This window comes from Chionomys nivalis, chromosome 13, assembly GCF_950005125.1.
Source record: "Chionomys nivalis chromosome 13, mChiNiv1.1, whole genome shotgun sequence".
Classification (NCBI taxonomy): Eukaryota; Metazoa; Chordata; class Mammalia; order Rodentia; family Cricetidae; genus Chionomys; species Chionomys nivalis.
In genome coordinates this window covers 6,927,239-6,943,536 of record NC_080098.1, presented here as the reverse complement: position 1 = coordinate 6,943,536, position 16,298 = coordinate 6,927,239, and the positions used below count along the sequence as shown (strand labels likewise).

Sequence of the window (16,298 nt, the reverse complement as noted above, 5' to 3'; positions counted from 1 at the left end):
TTATAATCTGTTATCCTAAATCAATGGTTTACAACATCTGATTCATACCTCTTAGTATAGCTGTTCTCAACTTGTGGGCAGCAACCTTTTGGGGGTCACATCAGATATTCTGCATATCAGATGTTTACATTATGATTCATAACAGTGGTAAAACTTAACGGTTACAGCATAACAATGAAAATTTTATGGTTGGGGTCAACACAGCATGAGGGACTGTATTAAAGGATCGCAGCATTAGGAAGATTGAGGAACACTGATTTAGTAGCTAAGTATTCTTATCTTTAAGTCCATCCTAGCCCCACCCCCACATATGAGGAAGTCCACCACCACCACCAGAATGGAACTAGGCAGGAGTAAGCTACACTACTAAATAGCAACTGCAGCAAGAATAAACAAACAAACAAACGGCATGAATATTTTAGACTAAATGTACCAAGCAGTATTCTCAGCATGTGTTAGTTTAATTATAGCCATGAAATGGGTATTTCTATGATCCCTATTTTACACATAAAGAAACTCTGGCACGAATGGCTTATGTGAATTATCTAAGCTTACACAAGGAGTAAATGTCTTCTTGAGACTCATGGACAGGCACCATGCTTTGTCCTTTAACTTTACTATTTGTTCTTTTCTTGTAAAATTTCCATTTTATATCACAATTCTCAGAAATTAAAATGTATCATAGATTAAGCACATGTAGAAAACAATGCGATACACTTAACAGTTAATAATAAACAGCTAAGCTTTACTGAGCCTTTCTAGACAATAACAAAAATTGAAGGGCTCAGATGGAGGGGTTTTCAGTGTTCGCATGGAAAGACTGGGCATCCAAGTCCCTGTTCCTTCCTGTGTGCTGCTCACTGGAATAAATGTTGATGATATTGTCCCAGGAAAAGGGTGCTGAAAGTCACTAGTGCTATCTCTAAATGACTTCTGAACTTTCTTACTTAAATTTCCTTGCAGCTTTGCGGTGTGCAGAGGACATTTACACAGCTATACTGTTTGTCCCTTACTGCTATGCTAGCAGTAATGTTCAACTGCCACAGTGCAGTAAACTTAACCCGCACTCACTTGCATGCTGTCCTTGTTTCTATTACTCTTTTAGCTCTGAGGACTGATGGTATTCCAAATCCAACAACATACAGAATAACAGATTCTTCAGTGGGCAGTTGAAAAAGCTGGTGTTATTAAAATTATTTAACTAAATACTTAAAATTTATTTCAGCATAGTGTTATTTGTTAAAGTGGCCTTTAGAAGTTACAATGAAAGATGGTAACTTCAAATAACATCAGAATAAAAACACTGAAGAACTTGACATTTGAGGAGTTTGGCTGGCCAAGAAAATAAGAAATGGCTAAAAGTGAACTTATTCCAAAGAGCTGTCACTGGAAGGCAGCTATGTGCCAGACAATTACTTCAGAGTCTGCTTTCATTACTTACAGAAACATGAAGAAACTTAAATGACAGATGATCTCCATAGCATCAGGCCAAGGACATAAGATACTAGGGTTCTTATGAGGACAAGGCTCAGAGCAAAATTAATATGGCCAATGTTATAAAGTATTTGCCAAATTTTCTTAAATTTTTGCTTTCTCAAAGCACTTGCTATCAGTAAGCTGCACAATTCTATAATATGTGCGGCTACCATAGTAAGAAAATGATACTTCCCAGCAGAAAGCAAGCAGTCATGTTTCCTGAGGTGGTTTAAAATAATATGTATTCCAAGGGGGATTTTCTGGCTGAAATTTGTACTGCAACATTTTCATTTTCAAAAGCCACACCTCAGAGCTGTGGCTTGCACTCTCCCTCTCACCTTCTCTGCTGTGGAGCACACCACATTGCATCAGCGCTATCTCCTAAAAGCCCTCTGACATCCATGTTTCCCCTTCTCCGCTGCTGACCTGGCACATGCTGCATCATCCCCTGCCTAGAAAACTATATACTCCAAACAGGCTTCGGTGGGGTTTCATGGTCTGCTCTTGACTCACTTCACCCTCTACTTCTGGCCCCAGTTCTGCACCCCAGTTACCCAGCCTTCCTTGAATTTCTTAAGCATAATAGCTTCCTCTCAACAGAGTATTTACATATGCTGCACTTGCTCGCTGTAATGATAAAATGCCTAAGACAATTAACTTAGTGGAGGATTTACTTTATTCATGGACTATAAGTTTCAGATGGTATTTGGCCAATAGTAGGGGAGTACATTTCGTGACAGGAGAATAGCAGAGGAGGCTGCTCCTCTCATGATGGGTAGGAAGCAAAAGGATAGACAGAGAAGAAGGGGTAGGGGCTCCAATATTCCCTTTAAGAGCATGTTCTCACAGTGGTCTAACTTATTTCCACTAGGCTCCACCTCCAAAGGTTCTCCTAGTCCTCAAGACATATTTCTCTCATATTTGTGATTTTATTTAATAATGCCTAGTACCAACAACAGAGAAGCTTTAGGAGAGTGGGCTCACAGTTCTTTGTACTCAGCATCTAACATCTAGCATGTAGCATCACAACAGAAACCCAAGAGGAGCTCGATCAGCAATTGGTTATGATAAAACTGACATGCCACAAAGTCTCCTTTTAAAGGGTTATTCTATCCACAGCAAGAAAGGCTATGTTCCACACAGCCATAGGCTAGGTTATAGGGTGCCAATCTGCATATCACAAATCCTCCTTTGAAGTGTTCTATATACAGTCAGAATGGATATATTCTACATAGCCACTGGCTAGGTCACATGGTACTTCATGCTCAACCTTTTTAAGAACTGTCAGGTTGTCTGATGACACTTCATATATAATCCTCACTAGCAGTATATGAATTCTCCAGGTGCTACACAATCCCAGAAATGCCTGTTTCTACTTCTTTATCATATGGCACTGTGGTAATTCTTAACTGGCAACTTGTTTTTGTTTTTTGTATGATAGGGTTTCTCTGTGTAACAGCTCTGAATGTCCTGGAACTAGCTCTTGTAGACCAAGCTGGCCTCGAACTCACAAAGACCTGCCTCCGTGTGCTAGAATTAAAGGTATGTGCCACCACTGCCCAGTCCTACTCACTGACACTAAAAATAAAAATTGTATATGTATGTGTACATATTTAATTATGTTACTTTTTTATTGATGAGTTGTAAAAGTTCTTCAACTATTCTGGATACAAGCTTCTTACCAGATATAATTTGCAAATATTCTCTTTTATATCCTGGCTTGTCATTTCAGCCTTGAAGTTTCTTAATTTTGGTGCAAGCCAACTTACCCACTTTTAGTTTGTTACTTGTGCTTTGAGTTTCAATCTTATAAATTATTTTGCATAACTCAAGTCATAAAAATGTCAACCCTTGGTTTCCTCTGAGAGTTTTTCAAATTTTTTACCTTTATCTTTAGGTCTTTACATAACTTCTATACATAATATAGGGGTCTTCCTTTTGTTGTTATTGTTGCTGTTGTTCTAGGACCACTTGGTGAAAAGCTATGCTGTCCCTATTGATTTTTCTGGGCATCCTTATTGAAAAACAGTGTAGCAGAAATATCAGGGTGCATTTGGATTCTTCCTTCTATTCTACACATCTCCTATCCCTACTGCAGTACCATGCTGACTTCTTTATTATAATTTGTAATTTAAGTCATGATACTAAGAAGGATGAATCAGTATTTCCTCACTTCCCCACACCCTCAGCTTTCCAAGCCAAGTTTGGCAACTCTAAGTACCTTGGATTTCCATTCAAATTTTAAAGATCAGATTGTCAATACATGCAGTATGGGAAAGTCCTGACTGCACAGAGCTTGCACTGAGTATGTAGTTTAGTGTATGTAGGACTGTCATGCTAACAGTGTTAACTCTCCCACTGTAAAAACTTGGAATGTCCTTCCTAATTTAAGGCTTTAATTCTGAAATTATTTTAGCATTTTGTGTTACAAGTCTTGAACTTCTTTTGTTAAATTTATTTTTGGTTTGACGCTACTGTAAATGTTGCTTTACTTAGTTATTTTCAGATTCAAGGCTAGTGCATAAAAATGCAATTGGTATTTATGCTGATTTTGTATCTTTCAGCCTTGATACTTAATTTTTAGTATCATCATTTTTTCTTAACATGTTTCTTAAGAGATTTTATAAGCAAAATCTTGTGATATACAAATTGGGACCTCTTTCCTTGTCTACTTGTCTCAGTTAGAACCTTCAAAAACACTGAATAAAGGTAGAGACAGAACAAAGACTTTTCCTTTTCCTAACTTTGATGGGAAAGCATTTTAGTCTTCTACCACACAGTATCTGAGCTGACACGTTTTCAGAGATGCCCTTCATCAGGGCAAGAAGTTCTCTTCTACTCTTTGCTCATTCTTTTCACAAGAAGGACTTAAATGCCATTAAATGCATCCTGTTTCTATTTCTGTATTCTATTAAAAGATACATGGCTTTTAAACACACACACACACATACACACACATATGTTCCTTGGGGTTTTTAATGTTGAGTCAATTTTGCACTCCTGAGATTAGCCCACCTGATACTGATTTACAATTCTTTTAGTTATTTCATTTAGTACACTAGTATTTTGTTGACTGTTTTTGCATCTATATTTATAAGGGTTTGTCTAGTTTTCTTGTGTGGTTTTATTGTTTAAATTCTACTTGGTCTTACAGAATAATCTGGGAAACATGTTATTCCTTTCCACACATCTGAGAAAACATGGACTACTGTCAATTCTTCCTCAAAATTTTGAGAGAATTCATCAGTGCATCTATCTGAGCCCGAAAGAGAAAGAAGAGAGGAGAGAAGAGGAGAGGAGAGGCAGGAGAAGAGAGGGGAGAAGGAATATTGTGTGGGTTGAATCAACTGTTTTACATGTTAAAAGTTCAAATTTTCTATTCTTGAGTCAGTCTGGATATGTTTTGTCTTTTATAAATTATGTATTTTAATGAAGTAATCAGAAGAATGTATTTGTTCTTAGTATTCCTTTATAAGCCTTTACATTTCTGTAACAAGAGCAGTGATGGTCTGGTTTTCAGTGTTTACTTTAGTGTTTGGACTGTTGACTTACATCTCTGTTGGTCTGGCTAAAGGTTCATTTTCTTCAATTGATTTTTAAAGAACCAATTTTTCCAGTCATTCCTTTTCTCCAGTCGTTTTCATCATTTACTTATGCATTGTTGTTCTTGTCATTATTATCTGAGACAAGGTCTCATTATGTAGCCTTATAATTATTATTGTTATATTATTATTATAGTCAAAGTCTCATTATGTAGCCTTGGCTGGTCTGTAATTTGCTATGTAGACCAGGCTAGCTATGAACAGAGATGGGCCTGCCACTGCCTTTTAAGTGCTGGGATTAAAAATGTGTACCACCACACCCCACTTGTGGTTCACTACTTATTATTTTCTTTCTATTGGTTGTGTACGTGGTGTTCTCTTTCTAGGTTGCTAAGGTGGGAGGTTAAATTTAATTTGGGATCATTCTTTAAAAAATAGACATTTAGGGACTTTGGGGGAGATGGTTTCCATTTGGATCCCCACAACTCACATAAAAGTCAGATGAAGCAGTATGTACATCTGCAATCCTAGTGCTTGGTTAGATGGAAGGTAGAGGCAGGAAAGCCCCTGGAAGCTTGTGAACCAGGGAATCTGGAATATGCAGAGGTAAACAGAAATACTCTATTTCAAACAAGGAAGAAAGTGAAAATTAACACCCAATGTTGTCCTCTGATATCTACATATTCTCAGGGGCATGCATATATGCACGTTTGTGTATATGCACGTGTATACACATGCACATACAGCATTTGTAGTTATACATTTTGAGGCAAAATAAAAAAAATATGGATGTAAGAGAAAGGAAAGAAGCCTGTTACTTGAGAGTCTGATTAAAGTCTCTCACCAACTAAGAAGCAAGAAAGCAATTAGAATTTTCTGTCAAAGTTGACAATATAGACATAATATTCCTTTTGTATAGTGACACTTTATGTTAAAATAACAGTAAACAAGGGCTTTAATCCTAAATGTGCACTCCCTTTGGTAGGTTTCTCTCCTTTTCCAAGACATTTTCTGAGTATTTCAAGAAGACTCAGTAAGACTTGCTCATTGTTTGCAGTAAGATCCCCTACCTTCCTGTACCCCTGTGATTTTATTGATTGTGGTCCTCTCATTTAGATTCCTTAGCAATCTCTGAAAATAGTAACTTCCAAACCCATTAAATTGGCAGGTCTGAGTATTGTGAAGATGGTGAAGGGCAGGTTTGTAAGAAGTCCACACCTACGCTCTGGAGTACCTTTCCCCCAACACTTGTTCTTAAATCTCTATCATCACTATCATCACCATCATTATTACCATCAATGCCCCAGAAATGCTTAATCACTCATGGGCAGCCCGTTTATGGTGGGTTCTCCAGTTGTTCATCTCCTGGGCGGTCCTAGATGCTTGTGTTATTGTCATATCTAAGGTTCCACAGTCTTCCCCTACGCTGTCTACCCAGCATTTTTTGGGTCTTCCTCTTCACCTTATCCATGCAGTCCTCCAAGCAGTGCTATCTTCAGGTATCTGCTATCATTCATTCTCATAACATGGCAGAAGTATCTCAAGCGCTGTTGCCATATCCTGTAGTTTATTTCCTTCTGTAGATGGTGAAGTTTCTTAATGTCACTGTTGCACAGCCTATGTCTTTCTGTGATGCCTAGAATTCTCCTGAGACATGCTGTCTCAAACACATTCAGCCGTTGTTCGGAAGAGTGTTTCATTGTCCAGTGTTTCATTTCGGAGTTGTAAAGAAGGCAGCTCAAGACAAGTGTCTCGTATACTTGTAATTTTGTTGTCATTTTGTCTCTTGCTGACCAAACCTTTCCTAGTGCCTGGAATGCAGCCCTCACTATCCCCATCTGCCTCTTGACATCTGAAATAGTTCCCTCCTTTGAACTGAGGTTTCCTCCCAGATAGACAGAGTTGACTGTTTGCTTGAGGTTCTGATTCTTTACAATATTAAAATCCTTGTGCATCCTTCCCAAGTATTATATCTCAGTCTTCCCAATGTTCACTTTTATACCAAGGTTTTCACTTACTTCCACCACTCTATTTACCACGGCCTGCAGCTCATTTGGACTGCTGTATTGTTAGTGAAACACAAGTTATTGATTTGCACACCACCTATTTTGCACACCTATCTCCTTATCCTCCAGGGCTGTTGCTACTATTAATTCCAGAAATATATTAAAGAGTAGTGGTGAGAGGACACATCCCTGCCACACTCCTATGATTGTCTTAAACTGATCACTTAGTCCTCCACAGACTTTGACTGGTGCAAAGGTATCTTTAAAGGCATCTCCTAGTATTCTTATGATTTTCTCTGGGTACCTGTAGAATCTCATTGTTTCCCAAAGTCCTTTCCTCTGAATGCTTCCAAATGCCTTCCTGAAGTCAATGTAACAGATATATAAGTCTTTTCCAAATTCTTTGTATTTTTCTGCCAGTTGCCTCAAAGTGAAGATCTGATCTATTGTGCTCCTGTTAGCCATGAATCTGCACTGGGCCTTTGCTAGGATCTCCTCTATTCTGCCTTTGATCCTTTGCAGTATAATGGAGATCTTGCTGCTATGGCACAACGCCCCTATAATTTGAGCAGTCCAGATTGTCCTTCTTGTGTATGGGAATTACGACTGAGTGCTTCCATTCTGTGGGAATCACTTCATGTTCTCATATCTCTCTGAAGAGTTTGAGAAGCACCTCGGCCCCTGAGCCTATTGTAGCTGCCTCCAGCTCCTGCACTGTAATGCCATGCACTCCTGGGGCCTTCAAGCATTTTGCTCTCTTGATAGCTTCCTCTATCTCAATCCTGTCACTATTTAATATTTCCTCATCATCTCTGGTGTTCGAGTGGCTGCCAAAGTGCTTCTCATTGTAGTCTACGCTGACAGCATTAGGGTCATTGTACAGGGTGTCAAAGTATCGTCTCCATCTTTTCTTTACTTCCCCCAGGACTGTTAATAAATGACCTTGCCCAATTTGAATCACCTGAATCTGAGGAGCATATCTGGCAGTTATCTGCCTGATAGCTTTGTAGACAAGATGTTTTATTATGGAGTCTAGCCTCTTTGAGCTCTTTGCATATATCTTATATATACAGCTCTCTATTCTTCGCTCTTCTTTTGACCTCCCTGCACAGATAGTTGTGGTGTTTTGACCCTTCATTTGCTCTTTAGCTTCCTTCGTCCACCAGGTTGATCCTTTCTGCAGTAAGCCAGTCTACTGGTACTGCCCTTTTTGCATAAGCAAACTTTCCCCCTTAAAGCCTCCTGTATAGCTCCTTTGATTTTCTCTCATTTGCTTTCTATATTTGTAAGGGTTGTTTAGTGATTCCCTCATTTTTTTCCAGCAGTTCTCTAGTACTCTCTCCTACAGCTGGATTCATCAGTTGTTTACAATCGATCTTCCGGTTTGTCTCGCCTGGTGTGCCTCTCCTAAGTTTCAGTTGAATGTTGGCTACAACAAGTTGGTAATTTGACCTAAGTTAGGAAATGATCAGCTGTTTTGGATGCTAGATAAGGGTTTCCTGCTGTCCAGAATGTAGTCAATTTGGCTATATGTGCGTTTGCCAGGGGATTTCCATGTCCTGCATCTTGCTGGTTTGGAGTTTGTGTTGGATATATACAAATCATTTGCATAGCACAGCAGAGATCAAGCAGTTGTTCCTTTGCCCGACTCCATATGTTCCCACGACACTATAGTCTATTCTTTCTTCGGACCCCACTCTTGCACAGAAGTCACCCGTAACAATTAGTTTGTCATTCTTAGGCACCCGCTGACCTTGTTTTGTAGATCTGTGTAGATCTGCTTTTGGTGTTGGTGTGTATACCTGTACTGTAATTACTGGATGTGTCATTGTCTGAAATCTGGCTGATATAAATTGTTCATGGTATCCAGAGGACTTACATGGTCATTTCCAGTCTCCCAGTAACTGCCTCTTCGATGGCGAGAATCTCTATTATCAGCTCTGTATTAAACCCCAACTCTGCTTTATCAAAGCTAGTCCTCAAATGTTTATTTGAGTTGAAGTCATGAATCCCAGTTTGGTTTGAATCAGACCTCTAAAAGTTTCAGCAATTCCTCAGGTATTACGGTGACAAGAGTGAAGCTGTCCCATTACTGGGAACAAATTCTCTATGAAAATTGCCTTTCTCCAACTGTATCCTACAAGTTTTAGTGTACCAGGCTTTGGGTTAATTTAACTTATAATATTTTCGAATTTACCTTGTAATTTCTTTATTGAACTCCCAAGAATTTGGGAGTATTATTTAATTTCTACTTGTTCAATCCCCAAATTTCCTTGTGATTACTGCTAGTGCTACACACAGTGACCAGATGGTGCACTGTGATACTGAACTCTTCTTTATACTTGTTATATAACCTAACAGTTTGTCCTGGAGATGATCCACACATGCTCTTGGAGTGTTCTTTTGAGTGTAACTGTTAGGTCTTACAAGTTTACTGTTGAGTCTGGGAATGGACTCCAACTTATTCTAGTGTATTTAAAATAAATACTTATGCCAACCCCAACGGCAAGACATACACATAATAAAATCTAGTTTGGAGTTATTTTTAATACATTCATTCTTAATAACTCTAAGGGGCACAAACTAGGAAATAAAGTTACTTGTCCTATCTTTTATTCCATTAGCCTATAATAGGAAAGTTTATCACTTAAGCAAAGTGCTGACTTTTCCAACAATATGTACATGAATGCAACTTAAAGACTAACCACTGAGCTATATGAACTTATAGAACAAAGATATGTCCAAGTTTTGTTTCTAGATTATCTTGAAGTTAACACATGATCACCAGCTGCTGTTTACCAAAGAATAGCTCTCTTTGTTGGCAACAGGGAGATCCTATCATTTTCCAAATCAAACATTTTTCTGAGTTTTATACACACACACACACACACACACACACACACCTCTACAAGAGGCTAGAAAGAGGGTTCAGTTGGTAACAGTGCTTGCTATTCTTTCAGAGGATCTGTCTTTAGTTCTTAGTATCCATGTGAGATGGCTTAGAACTACTTGTAACTACAGCTTTAGGGGATAAGAAGTACTTTCTGGTCTCCAAAGGCACACACATACATACATGTAGATGTTAGTATTGAATTGCTGTTTTTTGTCACGTGTCCCTTATTGAAAGTAATGAAAGCATTTTGCTTTTAAAAACCTCATGGTGGGCCAGGTGGTGGTGGCACACACCTTTAATCCCAGCACTCAGGAGGCAGAAGCAGGTGGATCTCTGTGAGTTTGAGGCCAGCCTGGTCTACAAGAGCTAGTTCCAGAACAGATTCCAAAGTCACAGAAACCCTGTCTCAACAAACAAAACAAACAAACAAACAAAATCCCCAAAAAACCTCATGGTGAACTGTTTCCAAACCTGTAATAGTAAGTTTTAATGAAAGGAAATCAATAGCATCAACTGTATGATCCAAATCATAAGATGTTAAGTCTGGCAAAGGAGTTTTAGAAGCTGTTGTGGCTTCTGCACACAAGGCAGCCACCAGGATAAATAAGCCTAAATCTAAAACATGCTTTCACATTCACATGCTATACGTTTTTCCAATTTTGGTGAACGCATTGCAAAGTTTTCACACAAGAAGAGATTCAATGAAATTTTTTAACTGCCTTCATCAGCAATATATAGACTTTGAAGGTAAATTTATTTTGTTTGTCTTGCAATAAATCCCATTAGTTCCTGAGAACAAGTGTGCACTGAGTTCCACCATATAGTCCTCGGGAAGGAGGGTCCAAGTCTCTCTGTGCTCCATCCATGTCTATGATACTGGGTGAAGAGAAACAGCAATTATTCTCACAATGGTCATGTGAAGGAGCGAGGAAGACAGACTTAAGAACAACCAAAGAGTGGATTGAAAGAGATCATGGATTGGAGGAAGCAAGATTTGCTGAAAAGAAAAATGGAGGAAAAAGTGCTGATTGGTACTCAGGAGATAAGGGTACTACACTCTGACAAATTTTGAAGTCCAGTAGTCTTCTAGAGAACAGCCAAGGATAAGCCTCTCAAGCCACAGCTGGGCGAAAACAGAGGGGAAGGATGTAACACTGTCAAATCTCCCCAGACAGTAAAAACACTTATTCTCACAGAGGGCCACGTGGTGGGTAAAAACAACATCTTTTAAAGGGTGCATAAAGAGGCTTTATTCTAAAGACTAAAGCCCCACTTAACTTTGAGAACTGTAGGGTTAAACATAATCTTTCTTTTTATGTTGGCAAGGAATACATCTCTCTAAGTACACCATCCTTTTACCTACAATGTTATTCATAATACTAGTGAAAACAAAAGAATTAATCTCTTTTTTAGTGTTCTGTATAATAATTCTACTGTTTCTATGTCAATTCTTTTTATTCTAAGTCAACTTCAAATTAACAGAGCTAAAATTTATGTTATAATAAGCACATTTTCTTTCCAAAAATCAAAAGTAAAATCTGTTATATTCTAGAACAGAAAATATGCAAGAGAATCACTACAAAAGTGATTTTAGCATATCTGGGTATAATGTAGTTTAAAGAGAAATTTTCATTATTTAAAAAAAATATGGCTGGGTGATGGTGGTGCACATCTTTAATCCCAGCACTCAGGAGGTGGAGGCAGGTGGATCTCTGTGAGTTTGAGGCCAACCTGGTCTACAGAGAAGTTCCAGGACAGATAGGGCTGTTACACAGAGAAACCCTGTCTCTAAAAACAAAAGAGAAAAGGACATCTGAGCTGGCAGTCAGAAAAGTCCTCGCCACACAATCACAAGAACCTGTGTTCAAACCTTAGCACCCACAGAAAAAACTGGGTGTGGTGACACAGGCTTTTAGTTGCAGCACTTGAAGGATGCAGAGATGGCAAATTCGTGGGGCTTGCTAGACAGCCAGTGTCACCTAACTGGTGAGCCCCAGGTTCCCAGTGAAAGAGACTAACTGAAAAATCAGAGTGAGCTGGACATGGTGGCACATACCTTTAATCCCAGCACTTGGGAGACAGGGGCAAATGGGTCTGTGAGTTCAAGGCCAGCGTGGTTTAAAGTTTCAGGGCAGTTAGGACTACTGACTTCACCACCAGCCTCTCTCTGAGGGGGTTGTGGAGGAAGGTAGAAAGAGGAAGAAAAAAGAAGGAAACAGAAAACAGAAAAAAGAAATTCCATTTGCGATGACAAGGTTTAGTGGGTAAAGATACTTGCTGCCAAGCCTAATAATCAGAAGTCAGCTCTTGAGACCCACATGTATAAGGGGAAAATGAATTCTCGAAAGTTTTCTCTGATCTCCACATTTGTACTATAGAATACACATGTGTGTTCTTGCATGTGCTTGTTGATGCTTGTGCTTTTATGTGTTCACAGACATCTACCTCAATCAATCAATCAATCAATCATCAATCAATCAATCAATGTGGTAAAAAATTAGAAAACTAAACAAGATGGACAGTTCCTAAAAAATGATGGGTGAGGCTGACTTCTAACCACCACTGGCACAGGCCCACAGAAAACTACACCACATATATATGCACACAGACATTATATTAGCCAGGTATACTGGGGCACAAGCCTGCAATTCCAGCACTAGGGAAGCAGGGACAGGAAGGTGTGCTGCAGGCTCCAGGCCAGTCTTAGATGCACATCATGACTGTCTTAAGAAAGCAACACACATACACACACATGCACATTCACAATATTTCAATTATGACAGCTACTCTCCGTTACCTTAAATAAAAATTTAAATTAGCTAAAGGAAAGTAATTATCTTGGCAGGTTATAGAGAGGAGACCCATCATTAAATTATGTTTTATTAAAAAATTCCTGACCAAATAAAATGTGTCAGAAGTATCTCACACTTTCCCACCATTTATCTAATGAATAGGCATGCATACAGAAGCTTGGTTAGCAATGTAAAGATTTGGTTCTGGGAAAGTTGTTTGAGGAGTCCTGCTGTTGGGAAAAAATATACTCTAAAACAAGTACAACTCCAAACATATAAAGTGTCAGAAAATTAAAAGAAACATTTATGTATACGTGTATGTGTACCACATGCATACAGGCGCTCTGGAGTGACAGGCCATTGTGAGCTATCCAATGGAGATGCTAGGAACTCAACGTAAGACTTTTGCAAGAGCAGCAAATGCTCCTATACACTGAGCCATCTCTCCAGGCCCTAGAGACTCTTTTTTTTTTTCCCTAAAAATAAGGTAAAATAAAATAAAGCATTGCAAGTGTCTGTTTTAGAATATGATAGCAGGGCCAGTGGATAAAGCCATCTGCAACTCATCCTGATGACCTGATCCCCAGAACTCAAGGTGGAAGGACAAAAGTCACTCCTGAAAACTGCCTTCTGATCATATGCATGTCATGGTGTTTAGACTTTTCTATTGCTGTGATAATACAGTGACAATGGCCATGTCAAAGGACTAGCAGGTGGAAACTGAAGTCCACGAGATCAGTCCACTAGGAAACAAAGCTCTGATCGGTGAATCTAGAATAGGCAAGGCCCCAATGGCTTTGGTTCCTGAATGTTTGTTGCTACTGCTGTGCTTTTACACATTTGCCACTGCCATTTTCCTCTAGTATTGGGCATGGTGTGGGTGGGTGTGGAGAGATCCCCACAGCCTTCGATTTAGTGTGATTATCTCATGGAAATATCCCGCTCTACTGGGCATTCTTACTTGTGGATTATTGTGAAGATGATTCCTCCTAAGCTGTACTGTTCTCTGAAGTAATGATTTTATAGTGGTAGTTTAAGTAGAACGTTGATGATTGAGGGTCTTCAGTAAATATAATAAGGACACGATAGAGGTTAGTTTAATGGAAACTACTAAAGTAAAAGCAAGAAATGGTGCTGCCCCTGGTAAAGTAGGGGTTGTAGAGCATAAAAAATAAGAACAAGGAAATGTCACACATTTAACAAGGAAAAGTTAGTTTCTCTTGAGGAGCTGTATAGACAAGACTGTGGCTTAGTTAATGATTAAGAAAAACAAATTATCTCACGTTCTTTTAATCTTAATGTTGGTAGGGATGTTTACAGGTTTCATGTACACATAGCTAAAAAAAATAGCTTTAAATAATGACTTAAGGTTAGGTTAAAGTGTTTTTATTAATGGCTCCGAGGTAAAAAAAAAATCTGGGAAAACAATTTAAGAGCATACTTTTAATAGCTGAGCAAGGGACTCATTGAAGCCAAGGAGCAGGAACAATGGTAGCCTGGCTACTGCTGAATGGTATGCCTTTCTTGATAGGATGGGTTGATGACCAAAGAAATGATTAATTTCTTGTACCCATTTCTGACCTTAGCTTCCTGATATACAAAACTTCTGATGAATAAATATGCACTCTGAGGACTTAAAGTAGAGATGACTAATTCTTTTTCTTATATAAAAGATATGATTTGTGATTCTTCTAAGATTTCATATAATATTGCCTTTTGAGATAAGTAACAAAATGATTGGTCCTTTCTTTGTAATCGCAAAATGCAGTCTGCCAGCAAAAGAACTGGTTGAGAAGAATACTTTGCTTGCTGATTCTCTGTTAATCTATAACAAGTTGCTTGGGTATGACTGCATGTAGGCTCTTTGGACAACTTGCCTTTTACCTGTCATATATAAAAAGTTTAATCATATGGAAAACATTTTTTTTTACTTGTATTTACTTAAAAAACAGAATATAACCATATAACTTTTATAGTGCTTGGTAGATTTTGATGAGATTACATAAACTGTAAAGGAAAAGATAAAGTTAGTTAGAAGGAAGATGCCAAGATAGACAAAGGGATACATCTGGATAGAGGTAAGAAATGAACAAAGAAAAGATGATAAAGACACCCTAAAGGTTTATGTTTTTTCCCTTTTTCACCAGCCCCAGAGAGTTAAGTTTTGTCTCTTTCACGGGCGGCAGAGAATTAAGTGTTACTCCCTCAGACAGAAAAGTCAAGTTGAATAGTTAGTTTGCTGACTCCATAGATTCCCCCTCAATCACTGAACTGCTGAAGGCTGGCCCTCAAGGCAACGGTAACACAGCATAACCAAGGTAACTTATAAAGGAAGTATTTATTTGAGGTGTATGGTTCCTAAGAGATAGGAGTCCATTACCACCATGGAGGAAAGCATAGCAGCAGCTCACAAGCTGGAGCAGCAGCGAAAAGCAGAAGTTAGAGTGACAGAGACTGAGACTAACTCAAAGTGATATGAATCTTTTGAAAACTCAAAGCCAGCCTCCTGTGACACACCTCTTTCAACAAGACTATACTTCAGAATCCTTGCCAAACGGTGACACTGCCATAGAGATAAATATTTTGCATTGGTATGGATCTTGATTTATTGATACAAATTTAAAATCAATTTTGTTATATGTATATTTTTGCTCATGGTTAAGGTATTTGTTTCTACAACTCATTTCAAAAATGTAATATATATTAAGAAATACAGGTTAATAGATAGTCATCTATAATAGTCAAGCTTGTAGTCATATTAGTTAGGTTTTCTCAATGTACAGAGATATATTTCAGATGGACAGTTATTCTTCAAACCTTGCAAAGACTAACAGAATATGGCATTTAAAATATTTAAGAACTTAGGACTTTTCATGACAATGAGACATATCTGCCCCTGGCAGCATCAATCTACTTCAAGAGGATGATGAGCATCGAAGAGGCTCCTTATGGAGTTAGCTAGCAATTTGGGCAAGAAACTGCTCTTTCCTGGACTGCTTGATGTTATGGTGTATGAACTGGACATGCAGGACCCACAGAAAAATGACTGCTGAACTTGCCTAAAGGTGAGGTAGTCCTTCAGGGTTTCTGCTTCATGAAAGAGTCTGCCAGACATCCTGCAGGCCACAGAAGAAAGTGACTGACAAATGTCAATATAGGCAAAATTGTCTTTGAAATTTCCCGCTTCATGGAAAAGTCTGCCAGATGCTATGGGCCTGCAGGCTGAAGATGGATGCCCCAATGTTACAGAACTTTGGGTGACTGTTCAGGAGTGAGATGTCTCTGTCAATCCTAGAGTTTTAGACGTTGCTTACAATGTTCTTCCTGTTAACTCAGGTAATATTATATCCTTCCAGGGAGTTTGTTGGAGTTGAAGAATAGAAAGTTACAATTAAAGTTTTTCTTAGTTATGATGAAAGATAAAGTAGATATAAATATTGTAACTGTAATTCTTGACACCTGTTTTGCTATATGTAATTTTACTATGTTAAAGTTAAAACCTTCCTTTTTATTTAGTCAGAAAAGGGGAGGTTATATGGGATTCCCCTCTGTATGTTTTATGACCACTGGTTAATAAAGAAGATGTTTG

At 38.5% G+C, this 16,298-nt stretch overlaps 1 protein-coding gene across 3 annotated transcripts in view; it reads right to left on the bottom strand.

Moving 5' to 3' along the window:
* Znf438 (zinc finger protein 438) overlaps window positions 1–16,298 on the bottom strand; it is a 142,873-nt gene that overhangs the window by 65,740 nt on the left and 60,835 nt on the right. The window lies entirely within an intron of this gene.